Raw genomic sequence first — 18169 nt, forward strand, 5'->3', positions numbered from 1 at the left:
GAAATGGAGTTATTTGGTAAAACATCCATAACTCTCTCATTTTAATGCCAAATCAAGTGAAATTACTCTCTATGTACTCATTTCAAAGTTTTCTTTCAAACCCAAGAAGCACCACGAAAAAGTCTTACGGTTTATAGAGTTACGGTCCGATTTTTAAAGACAGTGCGAAACATTACCCGAAATTAAAACCTCCATAATTCTCCCATTTTTAGTCTAAAAGTGGTGAAATTTCAACTAATCGGATGCCTCAAATTCTCTTTATGAGGAAAAAAATATTATCAAAATATTCACCGAAATGAGTAAGTTATGGTCTTTTAGCCTAAACAGCATTAAAACATAATTTTGGGAATGAAAAGGAGTTATTTAGTAAAACATCCATAACTATCTCTTTTTCAGTCCAAATCAAGTGAAATCACTCTCTATGTACTATCCTCGAAGTTTTCTTTCAAACCTAAGAAACGTCTCGAAAAAGTTATAGGGATTAGAGAGTCATGGTCCATTTTTTAGAGACAGTGCGTAACGTCACCCAAAATTAAAACCTACATAACTCTCTCATTTTAAGTAAAAAGGTGGTGAAATTTCAACTAATCAGATGCCTTCAAATTCTCTTTAAGAGGAAAAAAACCATATCAAAATATTCATCGGAATAGTGAGTTATGGTCTTTTAGCATTAAAACATAAATTTGGGAATGAAAGTGAGTTATTTAGTTAAACGTCCATAAGTCTCTCCTTTTAAGTCCAAATCAAGTGAGATCACTCTCTACTCATCTCAAAGTTTCTTTTGAACCCAACAAACGCATCGAAAAATTCATAGGGATGAGAGAGTGACAGTCCGTTTTTTAAAGGCCGTGCGAAACGTCACCCAAAATTAAAACGTCCATAACTCTCTCATTTTAAGTCCAAAAGTGGTGAAATTTCAACTTATTGGATGCCTTCAAATTCTCTTTTAGAAAGAAAAATCCTTATTAAAATATTCATGGGGATGAGTAAGTTCTGGTCTTTTAACCTAAACAACATTAAAACATAATTTTGGGATTAGAAAGTAGTTATTTAGTAAAACATCTGTAACTCTCTGATTTTAAGTCCAAATCCAGTGAAATCACTCTCTATGTACTCATCTTGAAGTTTTCTTTCAAACCCAACTGTGGACCCGCGATCCCGAGGATGGTGACGAGAATACGAGATCCCCATTAATCCTCTAAGATCTCCACATTGAAGGAGAGCTCTACCAAAGAACTCTCGAAATGATGCCACTCACAGCATGGGTAGCAATGTAAATGAGATACCTCTTGATTCGGGGACTAGCCCGGAACCAAGACATGCATAAAACAAAGAAGAGTCGCCATCCAGGGTAGTCGGCTCTGGAACCTATACAATACTTTGTCGCAACGGATAACCAGAGATACAACATGTCCATGCCTGGTGACGAATGAGGAAGGTCAGAAGAGCACCCCATCCGCCCGAGTGCAAGCACTCAGTCTCTTATTCCATTTTTATTAACTTTGAAGAATTTTGGGCCAAAATCATGTGAGATGGGCACAAGCATCCCCGAGAGAAGACGTCTACCTAAGCATGCATGACCCAGAGATGGGCAAATAAAACAAACAAATCCTAACTCATCACATCTAAAAAAGGCCGTAAACAACCACATGCACAGCTACAACTAAGCAGATAATGACAGATAAGTTGGATAAGTAAATGCTACAGCTAAGCATATGATGTGGAGAATTAAAAAAGAAAAGAAGAGAGGGCTGCTAGCAAAACGGAAATTGTTTTCTTAAAAGCACGAGATCCTCTATCGTGACATCGCTAGAAAATTAAAAAGAGCACCAATACCTGAAATGCCAAAATCCATGTGAAAATGACCATGGGATCCCGTTCTAAAAGTGTTTTCCAAATAATAATCTTCAGCAGTGCTAAAACGATCGACTTCTCAAAACAAAGGAGTGAAGCGAAGGGGAGTCGCACCAAGCAATTATGTTCCTGCTCCTTCCACCTTATCTGAGAAGCGTTTAAGAACACAGCCTATATCATCAAATTTGGGCTCGGAGTCCATTAATGATCTTTGTTCTTCCTTCCCCATCTCTTACTCTCCATAGCTTCTTAAGTAGAGTTTTTAGATGGTGCCTAAACATGAAGTCCTGAGGAGGTGGTACCGCCCTTGATATTTGATCCAACAACAGCCCACTTTTTAGGAGGCTACAATTGGATCAAATATCAAGGGCAGTACTTTTGTGGTACCTCCTACACATGACTTCACGGGCTGGCACCATATTATTTCTCTCTTAAGAAATACTATCATAGTCCTTCCAAATAAGTGATCTCCCATTTCTGTTACAACCCTCAAATAATCAACCAAAGTTGTAACAAAAGTCTTCTTCCTCTTGCAAAACTCAAAAACCATCATCTCTAACACCTGTTTTCTTTTTGGGTAAGATATTCTAGTCCACCTGTACGCATCACAATTAAATTAATTTACAATTTAATTTACTTTTCCAAACAAATCAACAACAATTTCCTAAAATGCCTTATGCGATAGTCCCTAGCAGATCCCTTTTGTGAATATCAATTTGTTAATCACAAATTTTACGAATATAAGATCTACAGATTTCTGAAGTTGAACAATTCACCAAACAGAGTCGACACGAGGTGTACAGAAATGAAGATGTTAATAAAACCTAAAAAATAAAAAGCCGTAATCACCCAAATCATCACACTAATTTCAAAATTAGATTACATGAATACAAAAGAATAATGTTACGGCTCACTTTTCTCTTCCTAATTTCTCTCCATCAAATTAGTAGTTTCTTTTGTTAGAATATTTAGTTTTATTTCCTAGGAGTCCTAGTTTAGAAAGAGTCCTTTTCTTAGGTTGTTCTACTTTAGAAAGAGTCCTTTTCTTAGTTGGTTTCTTAAAGAGACAATAATGAATATGTATTGGAAATTGCTTGTGGGAATAAATAGAAAAGAGTTATTTTAATATTGTGCATCTGCACCAGAGGAATCCCTTCCCCTCTTAAAATTGTGGGAGTTTGCTCGTTTGATCTTTTTTCCTGCAGGTTGCCCTTGATAGGTAGTTCGATCCTATCATCTGGTATCAAAGCCTTGGTTCTGGCATGCCAAGAAAGCCTAGCAAGATGGAAGAGCATGTGGGAAAGTTGGAAGAAGAGGTTGCCCTAGTATCGAACGTCCTGAACAAGCTTCGGAATCTATGAACAATAAGTTCGATACTATTGCGAATTCGATAGAACGGCTGACGATAGGGAGTCCAGCTACTACTCATTCAGTTTCTATTGGCGATAATCAAAGTATTGTCGCTGATAGTCGAATCCAGACTCGCTTTGCACAAATTGATTTTCCCAAGTTCGAGGGTCAAGATCCGACGGAATGGGTCTATAAGGCAGAGCATTTTTTTGCCTATCATAGGACACCTGAGGATCAAAAAGTATTGTTGGCCTCTTTTCACCTAGATGGAGCTGCGTCCCAGTGGTTCCAATGGTATCACAAGGTGCAGCCGAGCCTCAAATGGAACGAGATGATTGATGCCATCTGTGTTCGTTTTGGTCCGACAGATTATGACAATTTTCATGGAGCTCTATCGAAGATCCAACAAAAGGGGACCTTGCAGGCCTACCAAGAAGAATTTGAAAGACTTGCTAACCGGATAACCGGTTGGACAAAAGAAGCATTGATAGGTAGTTTTGTACATGGGCTACGTGAAGAGATTGGACTAGAGGTTATGATGTTCAAGCCATCTTCATTGAAGGATGCTATGGGGTTAGCACGCCGACAGGATGCCAAGTTGTAACGCCTACGTCGGGTGGATCGAATCACTCAGAGCCGCTACAACTCAACAAACATTGAAGCAACACATGCTAGTAGATTTTCGCAGCCTAAGGCCCCACCAAGAACGGTGGTTGCCCCTATTAAACGTCTAACCTTGGCTGCGATGAAGGCTCGGCGTGATCAAGGCCTATGCTTTAATTGTGATGAAAAATTTGTTCTGGGGCATCGTTGCAAGACAATGCAAGTGTTTATCCTTACAGGAGAAGATGATGAGACAACTCCTAATGATGAGGGAACTACAGAGAATGAGGATAATATTCTAAAAGTGTCATTATATGTGTTGGCTAGCGTTACAAGTGCACAAACCATGAGGTTGTAGGCCTTCATTAAGAAACAGGTGGTGTGTTAATTGACACCGTCAACACACATAATGAAATTCCAAAGGTAGGCCCGAGTACTTATTCTAATGGCAACTTATGAGGAGGGAAAATTTAGGTTACTTAACACGTTTTAATCTTTTGAAAACTCCAACCCAAATTTGAAGATTAAGAGATCAAAGATAAAAATTAAGCACACAAGTTAAATCCTAAGTGCAATGCAAATATAAAGCAAGAGATAAGAGAGTGCACCCGAGATTTTAAGTGGTTCGGTCCTCAAAACGCGAGGCCTACTCCACTCCACCAACCAAACCCGTTGATGGCTTCACTATTTGATCTTCTTAACTTCGGCGAAGATCGGTACCGATTACAATTCCAATTGCTTTTAACCTTGGTGGCAATCCTCACCACGGAGAGTGGGCTCCGCTTCTCCGAACACTCGCCCGAATACAATCGTCTTGAACAAAGAAAGAAAGAACAAAAAATCCCTCACAATGGTTTACAAGGTTTGTAGAAGATGTAAAAATTTTAGCCTAATGATCCAAATCCTAATTCTAGAGAATGAGAGGCATAAACAAGCTTGATTCACTCTTAGGATATTCCAATAGGTTTTTTAGAGTGTTATGATTGATAATTGGGAAGTATAGAATACCCATATATATAGAAAAAACCAAATATGACCATTTGGGGGCATAGTCGTAATTCTGGCAAAGTTCCCCAACGGATATATTTTTTCCCGTTATAGTGTTCTCGGAGTTCCGAGAGATTTTCTCGGAGTTCCGAGAATTTATCTCGGAGTTCTGGTAATACATACAGAAGTTGGAAAAATGCTACTGGACAATTTCTCGGAGCTCCGAGGAATATCTCGGAGTTCTGAGCTCGGAGCTCCGAGAATATTCTCGGAGTTCCATGAAGCCTATATGCAACAGATTTTCAATTCCTGTTTCTTATTCATTTGGGCTTCCAACTCTACACAAAGTTGGGATTGTTATGAGGGTTCCAAAGTCTTGGAACACCACAAGGACAATCTCTTAAACATTTAGGGGTGTGTGTTTTACTTTAATTATGCCTCAAAACATCTAAACTAGGATTGAATCTTTACATTCTAAAATGACTTCGATCTTCAATTGCGATGCTTCAAGTCTTCATGCGTCTTGGATCTCCGATGTCTTGGCCTTCCGAATGTGGTCCAACGAGAGCTTCTTGGCCTTAATCCAAGCAATCATGTCTTAATACAATCATGATCTACAACTTAGACATACAAACACATTAGTGATATACAATCACTTGTGTATTGTAATCATCAAAAGAATATGGGAATGCCAAGGTGGGAGCCATTGGGCTTACACATAAATTTGTGGCGGTAGAATTGGTTCAAAGGTTGGGTTATTCGATGAAATCAGGTCCAAGCTTCGAAGTTTTAGTAGCCAATGGTAACAAGTTAAGATGTCATGGAATTTGTGAGCGTGTGTGCATCAACCTTGGAGGTTTGGAACTTATAACTGATTTGTATGCCTTGCCATTACATGGATCTGACATTGTTTTAGGAGTTCAATGGTTGAAGTCACTAGGTACTATTATTTGGAATTTTGAAAACCTTACAATGACCTTTGATTATCTAGGAGAGCAGCACACTTTACATGGGATTCAAAATTCCAAAGTACAAACTGTGGAAGGCAAGGAGTTGACTCAGTTACTGAAGCAAAAGTCATGGGGATTTTTGGCTCAAATTGATTTTAATACCCAACTTGAAGAAGGCAAGAATACACATGCGGATCTTGCAATATTATTAGAAGAATACCATGATGTATTTGAAGAACCAAAGGAGCTCCCACCTCATCGTTCTCATGATCATCATATTCCATTGAAGTCTGGAGCGCAACTTGTCAATATGAGACCCTACCGTTACCCACACTTGCAGAAGAATGAGATTGAAAAATTAGTTCGAGAAATGCTTGAGATTGGAGTGGTTCGCCCTAGCAAGAGCCCATTTTCTTCCCCAGTACTATTGGTGAGGAAGAAGGACGGGTCGTGGAGGATGTGTATCGACTACAGGTCGCTCAAAAGATAAGTTTCCTATCCCTACTATTGATGAATTATTAGATGAACTACATGGAATGAAGTTTTTCTCAAAATTGGATTTGAGATCCAGGTACCATCAAATACGTGTGCATGAATCTGATATTCCTAAGACAGCATTTCGCACTCATGAGGTCATTATGAATTTTTAGTTATGCCCTTCGGGTTGACTAATGCTCCGTCAACATTTCAAAGTCTTATGAATGAGGTTTTTCGTGAACATTTACGCAAATTTGTCCTAGTATTCTTCGATGATATATTGATATATAGTAAGTGTTGGACAGATCATCTCAATCTTGTACAAATAGTTTTGGATAAGTTACGGCACCATCATCTGGCGGTTAAACGTTCAAAATGCTCTTTCGGCCAAATATGCATTGAATATTTGGGTCACATAATTTCGAGAGAAGGAGTTGCAGCTGACCCTGAGAAGATCTGTGCCATGGTAGAGTGGCCACATCATACCAATTTGAAATCATTGCGTGGTTTTTTGGGTTTAACAGGATATTATAGGAAATTTGTGAAAGGCTACAGTGAGATTACTAAACCACTTATTGTGCTCTTATGCAAAGATGGGTTCCATTGGAATGAGGAAGCGGATGGGGCATTTGTGAAGCTTAAGGCTGCTATGTCATCCACCCCCGTGATGGCTCTACCAGATTTTTCACGGCCATTCGTTATAGAATGTGATGCTTCTGGAACAGGCATTGGAGGTGTGTTGATGCAAGATGGGCGGCCCATTGCATTTTGTAGCAAGGTCCTATCCAGCCAACATTCGTCATTGTCTACATATGAGCGTGAGATGCTTGCCCTTGTTCACATGGTAACCAAATGGCGTCACTATTTGTTGGGCAGGAAATTTCAAATAAAGACTGATCATCAAAGCTTAAAGTATCTCTGTGGACCCCGATCCGAGAGAGAGCCGGTGCGCGGGCCCCACACTCTAAGTCTCACGATCATCCACGTGAATGGAGAGCTCTACCAAGGAACTCTCGAAAGAAGTGCCCCTCACAGCATGAGTGGCGATACAAAGGGTGAGATACCTCTCGATTCGGGGACTAGCCCAGATTCGAGGCGTACCTTAAACAAAGAAGAGTCGCCATCCAAGGAAGTGGGCCAAGGATCCCATACTATGCTCTGTTGCAACGGATAACCAGAGATATAAAAGAAGGTTCGTGCCTGGTTACGAATTCGGAAGGTCCAAAGAGCACATCGTCCGCCCAAGTGCAAGCACCTGGTCTCTTATGCCATTTACTTAATGATTTTGAAGAGTTTTGGGCAAAAGTCATATGAAATGGGAATCAATATCTCCGAGAAGACGTCTATCTAATCATGCATGTCTCGGAGATGAATAATAAGCACACATAAAAGAAATGAAAGAAGTGTCGCCTAAGCAAAACTAGGTTATAAGTGACATGCCTAATGGGTGTCTAAGTTCTGGTGTGCAAACACATGCATGTTACAGCTAAATGTATAGGATCTGTACATGAAAGTAAGAAAACACAGCAAAAACATACAACACAAATCAACTCTATACCTGACTGGACAAAATGAGTCATAACTCTAATGCGACCTGACCCGACCAAGATGGCCGTCCATCCCAGCCGCTCTACGTATCCCGGCCTCGGGAAGAATCGGAGTCAACATACTTCGATGCCCTATTCTAAACTATTATGCCTATCCATCTAGAACTGCTATCCTAGACTCGATTCCACTAGACTCGACTGATTTTTAAAGCTTTTTTGCACGATTGATTAAATTCAGATGAATTGTAATTTTTAGGACTCTCTATATGCCCTAACTAATGCAAGTTGATTAGCTTTAAGCTAATGCAAGTGGGCCATACATCCTATGTGTAACTAGGCTGTGCATCCTAAAGAAAACCATAGGCTGACTATATGCTTCCTAGTCTAGCCATCGGTTCGACTAAATGTCTAACCGATCGACTCGAGGCCTCCTAACTCTAGGGACACTCACACGACAGGACACACCATATCAACAAATCAGGACATACTCCTAACTCTAAAACACCCCAAACAAACTAGGACAGACTCCTAACTCTAGGAGAAGATCTTTTTGAAAAAGGTTTTGAAGAATTTTTGTATTTTTGAAAGATTTGAAATGAGTTTATTTTTAAAGGTTTGGCTGGACTTGGGATGTGAATCCCAAGCTGCACTACGTACCCTGTTGAAAGGGATCAAGCCAACGTAGTTCGGAAACAGAATTTTCTAGCTACTCCTAATGACTCGAGATTTTTGAGATTTTTGATTTTTCAGATGTTTTTTATGTTTTTGACTCAAGAGGACAGAATCCTATCATCATAAGGGTAGGGTAGACTTCTGGAATCCCGCAAAGGTCGGACAGCATCCTATGCTTTGCGGGGGAAAAAGACAGAAACATGACTCTGTAAGGGTTTGACAGCATCCTATACCTTGCAAGAGCGGATAGAAGAACATGATCTGATGAAAGGTTGGATAAAATCCTAACCCTTATGATGATAGAATTTGATTCCTGAACAAGAGGACTGACTTTCTAGACTAAGGACGGATTCCTATGCTAGTGGACTATCAAACCAAAATAAAGCTCACAAGTAATAAGGAAAAAAAGAGACCCTGTGCATATTTGGCAAAGGAAAAACACCCAGCCGGGCCGGACAGCTACCTAGCCCTAGGGTGCAACAAATGTGCAACCCAATACCCATAAGGGTAGGGGTATGTTGCCAAGCCGAGTAAGGTGTTCTCCCAAAACTAAACGACGCACAAAGAGGAAGTTTAGCAAGAGAATGAGACTGGGTAAGTCTCTTAGACACAGAGGTAGGATAGAGAAAAATGCTAGCAAGACTGGGCAAGTCTCCTAAGCATAAGGATGGGCTCCAAGTAACCTTATCATTGCCTAAACAATGATAAGAAAATGAGATAACTGACAGACCAAGTTGGTCTTCGACTAGAAGAGGGTTTAAGACCTGTGAGACTAGAGGTAGTCTCCTAGGGGTTGACTCGGGTTGATTCATTAACGAGACAATGCCTGTCTCCAAAGATTTGGATCTAAAAGACTAGGCAAGTCTTTTGAGAAAATTGAATGCTATTTGGACTGTGCAAGTCCCCCTAGAGATGGGCTTAAAATGACAAAGGAAAGAAACCTGAAAGACTTAAACAGTCTCATTAAATGAAGAAAAGATTAGAAGGGAAAACACTACTAGGACTATGCAAGTCCTCTAAAATAATGGGCTCGGGATGACTCCTTCATAGCCCTTGCAATGAGAGGGGATTCCAATATCTAAAGAAATTTAACAGAAATCTATAAGACTGTGTTAGTCTATCAAAGAGAGAAAAAAAGGCTACCAGATAATCGCAAATTCCATTCTATTCTTATAAAAATAAATCAAGTGCTAAGCAAAGAAGAATTTTCAATTAAAAAAATACACAATCTATAGCAATCATAAAATGATAAACAACATTAATTAGTCCAGACCAGCCGCTGGATAGCCTAATAAAGTAAAAGAAAACAATATCAAACACTTCTATGCCCAACCACAAACACCACCCCAATATGGGGATGAAATCAGATGATGCTAAAGTAATCATCTGATATCATATACACATGATAATATTTCTATATCCCGCCTTGAAATCAGACAGTACTCATGTCGATAATATCGAATAGAGTAGTCATCTGATCTCCTTCTTCCTATTAAACAATTTATTTAAATAAAAAGGAATGAGTATAATAAGCTTTGAGATAATCTCACCTGACCAATCCATTTATTACCGTCTTTGAACCCTAAGTCAAAGCTTAGTATGAAAGAGAAGTATTAAATTTCCAACAGATTATAGAAACACATTAAATGATATTTTCAATTTGTACAAATTTTAATACAATCAGGGCAGAATGGTCATGAGGTACAAATAAATAAATAAATAAAATCAAACAAAGCATGTTGGAGCAGCTAGAATAAGGCAAACATGAAAGTATTTGACACGCCACAACTCAGCCATACATGTACAGGGTTGATTTCCAACATTCATGAACTGGTGGCAACTCACATTTAAGAATGACTTATAATTCAAGCATGCACGGGATCAAATTGCATAGAACCAAGAAGAGAATTGAAATGTATAAGAACCGGTGGTCACCAGCCTTATTATGAATTATGCTCTGGAAATTTCTGAAATCATATACTCCTTATGTTCCTTTTTGGAACTTCACAAAGAAAACTATCATATAATTTCAAGATGAGAACAATACATTCTTATCCAAAGAGGTTTCAAACATTCAATGAGAAGTCATTGTCAAAATAAAGGAGAAATGTATTCACTGGACTTATTGAACTATATAAAAAAAAAATTACAAAATCAATTAGTAATCACAAAATAGCTATTATCCATGGATTGTTTGAGCATAAAAAAAAATTGCAATCATATCACACAAACTGAAATCAAGACCAAAATTGAGATTTAAAATCAACTAGTACAATATGATTCAGCCATCAAAACTGGAAAACATACAATCGAGTGGACCAAACACCATCCGATTAGAGAAGAGACTAAAATTAAGGAAAACAATCTCATGATCCATGGAAGAACATGAGAGTTAAGAAAAATACCTGAAAACAAGGGAATCAGAGCAACCTTTTTCTTCTTGTTGCCAGAGAAGATGGAATTGGCAACAAAGATGATTATCAGCTGATCTTGACCAGAATCCGGCAGAATCGGGGCTTTGCCTGAGGTCGATGGAAAAATGTTCGTCGGAGCTCCGGCGAGTTGATCGGAGCAGATGATCGGATTAAGGCTTCGGGTTTGGATGAGATCCGGTTTCTCTCTCTTGTTTCTCTCTCTCTCTCTCTGCAGATCTTGTAGTAGTGTGATGAAGAGAAGAGTAAGAAGTGAAAATTGACCAGCCGGAGCTCCGGCAAGCTTGCCGGAAGGTTCAATTAGAGAAGAAGAAGACAAATAGGGTTAGGTTTTCAAATCTCTCTCTCTAAAACGAAAATGAGATCTCCCTAGCATCTATGCCATGCTCTGCACAGATCACCTCCCAAAACTTGGCTCCGATCTGGTTCCCGCACTAGCCGCCCGGAGAAGATGAGCTCGCCGGAGAAGAAAAGGTACAGTTAGGGTAGGGAATCAATAGATATCCGGCCGGATTCCGACGAGAATTCCGCCGGAGAAGATAAACAGAGGGTTAGGGTTTCGAAAAATGCTATTCTCTTTCTCTCTTTCACTCTGCAAAAAAGAAGCTCTGATCTATCTCTCTCCTCTCTTCCAGATCTCAGATCTAAATTTCGGGGCTTAGAATCCCACCGGAATTATGTCGGAGAAGAAAAGGTTTGTCGGAGAAGCTTGGAGAGATTGAGGTGTTAGAGAGGTATTGGCTGATGGATGAGGATGATGTGCTAGCCGGAGCACCGGTGTGATGGTCGGCGGTGAAGTGAAGACCGGAGAAGGATCGGAAAAGGTATAGCATCGAAATCCCCTTTCTCTCTCATTTTCTCTCTCAAACGAAAATTTTTTTCTTTAAACAAAGAGAAAATCAGCATTTATACGTTTTTTTTTTTTTTTTTTTGGGAATTGATATTGGCAATCCAAATTTGATGGGCGCGCGGAAAATTGATTTGCGCGCGGAAATTTGATTAACGCACAGACCATCGTGTCTTATATGAATTTGGGTTAGCCCTCTCTAGGATAATTCACCCCCCTGTTCTGCATTTACACTACAGCAATGCCCCGGCCTGTTCGCTAGGCAAACACGCTCAGATTTTGACGAAATTTTGCAGGGACCTTGGCGGGACCCTAAGCTAGCTCGGGGTGAAATTTGGAGTCCTATCTCACTGATTTGATGATGTTTTACTCAATCATGAAGGATTTAGGGCACGGTCAAAATGGGGTGTCTACAATCTCTTAGAGCAACTTGTAGGCTCAACTGCTGTGGACCCCGATCCTGAGGGAGAGGTGGGGGACGAGCCCCCAGCGGCCTCTGGATCATCCACGTGTGAAGGAGAGCTCTACTAAGGAACTCTCAAAACAGATTCCACCCTCATAGCATAGCACGAGTGGCGATATAAAAAGAAAGAGATACGTCTTGATCCAGAGCCAACGCTCGAAACCAAGACGTACCTAAAATAAACTCAGAGTCGCCATCCATGGATAGGCTATGGAACCCCAAAATCAAATCCTCTGTGCAATGGATAACTAGAAATATACATGGGCTCATGCCTGGTGACAAATGGAGAAGGTCCGAAGAGCGCCCCCAATTCGCCCGAGTGCGAACACTTGGTCTCTTATGCCATTTATTTATTAACCTTGAAGAGTTTTGGGTGAAAGTCATGTAAAAGGGGAATGAAATATCCCCGAGAAGACGTCTATCTAATCATGCATGACCCGGGGATGAAATAATAAGCACAAATGAAGATAAATGAAAGAAGTGTTACCTAAGCATTGCTAGGTTATGAGTGACATGCCTAATGGGTGTCTAAGTTCTGTGGGACAGACACATGCATGCTACAGTTATAGGTATAAGGTCTGCACAAGATATATCAAATACAATAAACAAGATAAATGAGATGCAACTAAACATATGATCAAGGTAAACAAACAGGTAAATATTACAGCTAAACATGCAAGTAATCAAAGAAATGAATGCACACTATCAAGATCCTATGCAAAAATCATCATTAATATACAAACACAAGCCCTAAAGGGCTAACAACAAATCCTAAGACTCTATTGCTTAAAGCCCGAGCCTTTAGATGATCTGATGTTCATCCAAAGAAGCCTACGTATCCCCGCCTCCACGAGAATCAAGGCAACGTAGTTCTTCGCACCTATTCTAAGCTATGATGCCTAAGACATCTAGACCTCTATCATAGACTCAACCTAAAATACCAGACTAGTTATTAAAGCTTCTTGAGTGATCATTTAGATTCCAGTGGATTGTGGATTTTAGGACACCCTATATGCCCTAACTAAATGCAGGTTAGCCCTAAGCTAATGCAGGTGGATCCTACAACCTATGTGTAACTAGGCTGTGTGTCCTAAAGAAAACGATGGGATCACTAACGCATCCTAGACCTAGTCATCAGTCGGCGATATGAATCGCCAACTGACCGGACGGAGGTGCTCCTAGCTAGGACAAACTCCTAACTCTAACACAAACACACAACAAGCATGAACAAAGGAGATGGTTCCGACATGGGTGGAGGCTGTATCTGAATGGATAGGTAGAGGATTTTGAATAACATCAGGTTTAGGTGAAAAAATAAGTTTCTTCTCATCAAGGAGATCTTGGATAGCATGCTTCAAGGACAAGCATCGATTGGTGGTATGGCCACGACCTTGGTGATACTGGCAATACTCATTCTCATTGTAGGTTTTAGGAAGTGGATTAGGAGGAGGTCTAGGAGGAAGTAAGGTAAGGTGACCAGTAGCTAAACATTGCTTCAATACAGCTGACGGTGAAACAAGGAGATAAGTGAATTCTCTTTTAGCCTTCTCCAGAGGCTTAGCACCCTCTTGATTGTAATTGAACACCATGGCTTTCTGAGGCTGAATAGTAGTGGAAACATAATTGACTTCTTTAGCAGGAGGAGAAGGCTTCTTGTAATCCTTTTGAAATGAAACATTCGTGGCCAGAATGCCTCTAGCTATGGCATCTTCGATCTGAATTCCCGCATTAATGAAGAGATCGAAAGTTGGGCAATACTGGAGCAACATATGCTGAAGCATTGTTGGGGTCAGATTGTTTAACATGATCTTGCATTGTTCCTTCTCTATAGGGCGGTCCGTCATGGAAGCAGCAAGTTTCCTCCACCTTTTTACAAAAGTGGCAAATGTCTTAATGGGTAGTTGCCTCTAGATCACGGATTGTCACCTCAGATCCGTCATCATAAGTAAACTGTTTGATGAACTGCTCAGTAATCTCATTCCAGGTTCTGACCTTTGTCTTATCCAAACTCAGATACCATTTTCGTGCAGTGTCAGTCAAAGAAATGGGAAACAACTGAGCCATCTGCTCCGAATTCAACCCTTGGGACTGTAGCCGTATGATGAACATTTGTAAATGAGCAGTAGGACAACCTGTGCCATGGTATTTATCAAAGTTTGGAATCTGGAAGTTTGGAGGGAGACGAACATTCAGAAACAGAGTCAGGTTATCAAGATTAAAACTGTTTGACTCTCGGTGCTTAATGCCCTTGACTTCTTGAAGCAACAGTTCAAATTTCTTAGCAAGGGATTTCTCTTCAGGATAAGGAATTGGAGTGCAATTTTCTTCACCGTATTGCTCTTGATCTTCAATAGTGAGAGGAAACAACTTGGGTTGAGGGAGAACCTCAGATGTGGTTGCTATAGATTTTTCTTTTGAAGCGGGAGTATCAACTTTTTCCTCCCACTGAGCCTTCATGATCTTATGTTCTTCGCGAAGTAGGCTCATCTGACGGGTGAGTTCGACCAACATATCATCAATGCGAGGAGGCTGAGAGTTTTTGGTTGGTTCAGACATTGAGACGACAATGGGAGAAAATTGAGGTGGAATTCTCACAAGACGATTAGAAACTCGGGTCCAAGTTGCTTTTGGATGATCAATGGTGAATACAAGAACTCCTGATAAAGAAAAGATTGGAAGTTTAGACACAGTAGTGTTCTTGATTGAAAACATGTATTGGCTAGAAGGACTAAATTCCCACACACATTTGAGACCGATAAATTTTTCATCGAAAAAGATGGTCTTATTTATTTAAAAATTGAAAGAATGCGACCAACGGATGGGTGAGGCATGAACCTAAGAAGGGGTGACATTTTAGGGGTTTTAAGGATACACTCGAAGAAGATGCCCCTAGTTTCAGGGGAGATAAAATCCTAGGCTAGAGTTATGAGATGAGTCCTTGAAAGGGAACCCTAACCTAAAGGATATCAACCCACGATAAATGAATCATTGATCAATGAGAGATGTGATTTTCTAGATCTAAGAGTAACGAGATTATTATCCCAACCTCAAAGGCATTTTTTTTTTGATTCACTTGGAGGGCGCAATTCCTAACCCCTAATCTAAGGGAACCAAGAGATTTGGTTCACGACTTTGTTTGTGCACTTAAAACCGATCGTAGCCATTGAAAGATGAACTACGGCCTAATCTAGACACAAATGGGTACGGCATCCTAATCTAGGCTCACACAAGTGATGTACGCTTGTCCATGCTATATGCAAGTGTGGGATAATCTAGGGATAAGGCCAAGAGTTCCCTTAGCGCGAATTCGTGTTCGATATACTCTACCGGTGTCCAGAGTAGCAGTACGTGAACCAACAGATCGGTTTACGCACCATAAAGGTACTAGGCTAAGAGTGGAATGTTTCTCTAGCACAGAGGCACCGGGTCATGACCTCCCAGTCAACCATGCTAGATAACATTCCGGGTTCCTAAAATAGGACGTGTGTGAATGTGATATGCAACGGTGTAAATGCAAGTGATGTAAGTGTGTGCAATTTTGGGATTCGCATCTAATGCCCTCAAGTCCTTCAATTAATCTTTTGAAGGTTTGAGTGATTACATTTTATGAACATGAATTATTGTTTTCACTTTATCCTTTTTGTTCAAGAATGAAGCAACACCAAGATTGATCTTTTCCACACACAAGTAAGCACACAACATCTTTTGGTTTTTTTTTCTTGTTTTTTGAATTTTTTTGATTTTTTGAATTTTTTGAATCTTTTTTTTTTTTTTTCTTCACATTTATCCCCTTTAATTATGACTTAAACGACTAAAGCTTTTAAAAGTTATAAAGTTAGGTAATTAATCCCCAGCAGAGTCGCCAATCTGTGGATCCCATCCCGATGAGGGGTGGTCGCACGAGGGTGTGTGTTGCGATGATGATAGCGCCTTTGTCCATTGAATTTGAATATGGTTGCCTTTCCATAAATTTAGGATAAAAGTCCTAACGTCACGAAAGAAGCAACTAACCAGAGTAGAATGCACTCCTAGCCTGCATGAGTCTAAACTGTGAACGGCCAAATCATTAGTAATATTTAGATTTTCAAAATAAAACTCACATTTACCCCCTTTAGTTAAAACTTAAACAACTAAAGCATTTAAAAGGTAAAGTCTGACTTTCGTCGGGCAAGATCGATGCTGTACACTTCGTACGGTACACCTTCTGATCTTTGAAAGCTGGTGGAGTTCGAAACCCAGGTAGGGGGGGAACAAAAGGCTAAACCTTCCCTTTCTTTTTTGAGACTAAATTCCAGGGTTCTCCATTGGAAAAAGAGGGAATAGAAGCTGAATTAGATTTTGGACTATCTAATGGGGGCTTACTACTATCAATCACATTTGTTACCCCAGTTGCTTTGCCTTTATCAATTGCGTCTGGAGGAATCGGGGTGATGGATGCTCCCTTGGATACCATATTTCCTTGATCACAGAGGGTATCAAATTTGTTATCGAGAAGATTTTGATTAGGAGGCAGGCTCCTACAGGTAGGGGGTTGATTTTCGGGAGAAGACTTCACTTGCTCAGGGACTACACTCTTTTGGACAGGTTTCCAAACCTTTTTTGGGACCAAATGAGATGAAATTAAGGTGCAATTCTCCAACGAGTGGCTAAAATCTTTGCACCTAGAACATGCCTTGGGCTTCCAATCATAAGCAATTTCTTGAATGATCTCCCCTGAGGAAGTTTTAAGCTTTATAGAATCAGGGAGGGCTTGCTCTGCTGAAATTTGGATGCAAAGTCTTGCAAAGTGGAGTCTTGAAGTCTCAGCTGTGTGGGTATCCATGTAAAGTGGCTTTCCGATCATGCTTCCAATTCTACTCAAGCAGTGAGGGTTCCAGAATTTGAGGTGAAGCCTAGGGAGACGAACCCAAATTGGGATTTCTAGCAATTTTTTCTTTTCAAGTAAGGAATCAGAATCCCACCTCTGCAAAATAAGGGGTTTTCCTCCATAATGGAGGTTGTTGCCTTCCAGGACTCTAGTGCATTCTTCAGAGCAAGAGAACTTTAGCAAAAGGAATCCATTTTGCAGAGAAACAACTTAGAGAGGGCCTGTAAGGTTCCATTTCTTGGAAAGGATTTCTTTAAGAATGGAGAAGAATGGCTGTCTCCCAAGGAAATACCCCACAAGACAATTTGCCCACTGATTTTCATACCTTTGGATCTCTTCATCTTGAAAAAGAATTTCTAGATTTGATTTTTCTTCCTCAACTAGCGAAATTTCCGTGAGTTTAGTTGGGTCAGGATGGCTTGCAGTGCAAGGAGTGGAATTCTGATCATTGAAAAGATTTTTCCAAGGGAGATTTACAACTGGTAGTAGATCATGCACTATATTTGCTGAAGAAATCTCCTTCTCAATTGCCTGCATCAGAAAGAGCACCATTGATCATGAGAGGGCCAACAGCAGCTGAATTTGGAGCAGTGATGCAAAGAACAAAAGGTATTTTAATGTCTCTGCTTGAACCGAAGTTTGAAGAGATCACTGGATATTCATTACCAGGGGTGAAGATGGTAGTGGCTGGATTGGAAATAAAGCCACCCCTGGAGATCCATGATTAACTATGGCAGGAAGACCATTGAGGTCCTTTTCAATGGGATCTGAAGATTGCGGGGGAAGAGCGGCAGTGCTAACACTCTTTCCAAAATTGGAAGAAAGATGGGTTGATATCCCACCCTTTTCAGTAGAGCTAAAGGACCCAGAAATGCCTTGAGAATCTTGAGTGAGACTAGCTTTGGTGGATTCCTCCAAGGGTCCCTCAAACAAGCAAGTCTTTGAATTCAAAGCTGAACCAGTAAAGACAGCACTAGTACTCTGCACTGTGCAGGTTTTCATTTGACCAGCAGTCATGGCAGGTATGGCAACATCAGTACCTCCTGCTGAATTTAATGCTCCAGTACTAGGCTGTAAGCTAGCAGCCTTAGGATCAATGCTAGGCTGTAAGGGGAGAGCA

At 40.3% G+C, this 18169-nt stretch overlaps 1 pseudogene; it reads left to right on the forward strand.

Annotated features, from left to right (window-relative positions):
- The first annotated feature begins 6396 nt into the window (after positions 1 to 6396).
- Positions 6397 to 8024, forward strand: LOC143891104 (putative mitochondrial protein AtMg00860 pseudogene; annotated as a pseudogene).
- Positions 8025 to 18169: the final 10145 nt, after the last annotated feature.

This window comes from Tasmannia lanceolata, unplaced genomic scaffold (assembly GCF_043159265.1).
Source record: "Tasmannia lanceolata isolate RefF3 unplaced genomic scaffold, GAP_Taslan_0.1 ptg000013l, whole genome shotgun sequence".
Lineage (NCBI taxonomy): Eukaryota > Viridiplantae > Streptophyta > Magnoliopsida > Canellales > Winteraceae > Tasmannia > Tasmannia lanceolata.